The following is a 2,612-nucleotide window of genomic DNA, read 5'->3' as shown; positions in this document are numbered from 1 at the left end:
TGGATGCTGAAAACTAACGAGAAGTTTGACTGGCAGCTCCAGACTGATGCCAAAGTTGACTGGCAGACTGTCAAACATGTAAAAATTCGAGTGCAAAAACGTCATTTTAGTACTGTTGAAACCCATTGTTGCGAGCTGTGAATTTACGTAAAAAGTGAGATTTACTTAGTTTCTTTTTTTTATATACATATTAGTTTGAGATAAGTGTCCTATACACGGAGAAAAATGGATGTTCAAATGTTTATGTTCAAAGGGTAAGATTGTAGCACCTAATATGTAGATATTCATTCCAAACATTTAAAATCTTTTTGAGATATTAGGCGTAAAAGTATTTTTATGTTAAACTGAAACACATTCAGATGTAAAAACCGTTCGAGCACATGTGCATCGCGCATTGCAATTTAGCGACTATATTTGAAAGCCATAGATATTCAATATTAAAATTATGCAATATTACAATTTTAGAACATTTCCAAAGAATAAAAATTAGATGTCCTTAAATAAAATTGGATAACGACTTTATTCTGTCTAAAGAAGAGAACAACGATGTAATGTTTTAGGTTTATTGTCTTAACATATTTGACAAAAGGTTTATAAATTTTAAATAAGATTTGTGTTTAATTAACTTAAAACAGATAGAAAATTTTGATTCAGATTACAGATCATTCGTACGCCGATTATTCATCCCCGTTTTCATTTTGAATTAGAAATATTGAATATAACCTCACCTTGACTGAATGCATCATCTGGTCGACATTTTATACCCTTTATCTGCTTTTCGTTCGTGTACGAACATTAAAGTTTAATTTAAAATTTACAAATAAGTTATCAATTAATTCCTTAAATGACCATTAAGAAGTAAACTCCTCAAATATTTACAGACGTAATTTGACATAACCATAGATGTAAAATCTCAGATTTTTCAGTTGACACTTTGAATGTTAGAGGGTAAAATTTCACTTTTCAAGATCCACAGATGCTAACTTCCAACATCTAGATTGTTGTCCTATAGTTAAACATATAATATGTTAACGCTGAACATCTAGATTTTACTTTTGAACATCCATTTTTCTCTGTGTAGATGAAAACATTTTTTTAAGGAAAAGGACAAAACATTCATTTGGTTGCTGATTAAAATGTCAGTCAATTTTGGCACTGCTCAGGAGCTGCCAGTCAAATTCTTTGTTAGTTGTTTACACCAAAAAATCAGCCTCAATGTGTTTAAAGTGTACTAAGATAGCTTTTTTTTACTTGAATTTTTGACATGCAAGACAGTCTGCCAGTGAAATTTGACACCACTGAGGAACTGCTAATTAATTATTATCTTACTTTTTAGCACCTAAAGAATCATCCCCAATGCGTTTCAGGAGCATTAAAATCACTGTTCTAATTTTCATCCTGTCATTTTTTATATGCTTGACAGTCTGCCAGTCAACTTTGGCACCACTAATGAGTTGGCAGTCAAACTTCTAGTGAGTTTTTAGCATTCAAAAATTATTCCACCAGTGTTTAAACAGTGCTAAAATGAGGTTTTTCACTCGAATTTTTAACATGTTTGACAGCCTGCCAGTCAACTTTGGCACCACCGAGAAGCTGCCAGTCAAGTTTCTTGTTAGTTTTTAGCATTCGAACAATCATTCCACGTGGGTTTCAGCAGTACTCAAATTACGTTTTTTCACTCGAATTTTTGACCAGTTTAACGATAAATTATTGCAAAATGCACCAACAGCTGTTAGTCAGTCAACGAATTTCGAACTGCTGACTATGAAAACAAAAGAATCTGAAATTTTACTGAGTACTAAAATGAAGTCTATAGAATTATCGTGAGCTCCCGGACTACAAGGAGTTTAAAAGGAGCGATGAATTGCCTGAAAAAATTCGGATTAGCTTAGGAACGTGAGCTTAAACATGATTTGAATTGCAAATAAAAAGTCATGAAAAAAATACAAGTGAAATAAAAATAAAAATTCTATTGTGCTCAAGCACAATATAACAGTTTGAGTATACCTAGAGTACACCTTGTCTCATTTCAGTATATTTTCCACAGATTTAGAGAAATGTGTGCCCATGTGGATTTTAGCCCGACCCCTTCGGTCCCCCTCGTGGAAAAGCGTGGAATTTTGCCATACTCCCCTCCCCCCCCCTAAAGTGTCCACGTGGTATATGGATGGCCCCTAATTAAAATGAACTAGAGAGCTAATAATATATAAATAATTAAAATTATGCTTTATCATGCTGGAAATAATTGTGAATTCAAATTGAAGGGAATAAAAAAACGGATTGTACTTCTAAATTATTAAAAATAAATAACTTCTCTTTAAGATTCCAAGATAATAATAATGACGCGATTTAGAATTATACCTTGGCATGTAAAATATTGTCAACTGTTAGCCATCATATTAACGTTCCGTAACCAAAATAAGCTGAATTTATTTGGATTTTCGTAAAGCATGACAGTAATTGTTTGGAAAATAAATGACAAGAATTTTAGAACTTGTCATACGAAACTAAATATTATTATGTTAAAGAATTAAATAAATTAATTAAATTTGTATTTAGACATAATAATAATGGCGATAATTCTCATATCCTCTGAATGCATTTACAATTTA

The sequence above is a fragment of the Belonocnema kinseyi genome, chromosome 4, assembly GCF_010883055.1.
Source record: "Belonocnema kinseyi isolate 2016_QV_RU_SX_M_011 chromosome 4, B_treatae_v1, whole genome shotgun sequence".
NCBI classification, from domain to species: Eukaryota; Metazoa; Arthropoda; class Insecta; order Hymenoptera; family Cynipidae; genus Belonocnema; species Belonocnema kinseyi.
Note: the sequence above shows the minus strand (reverse complement) of the source record.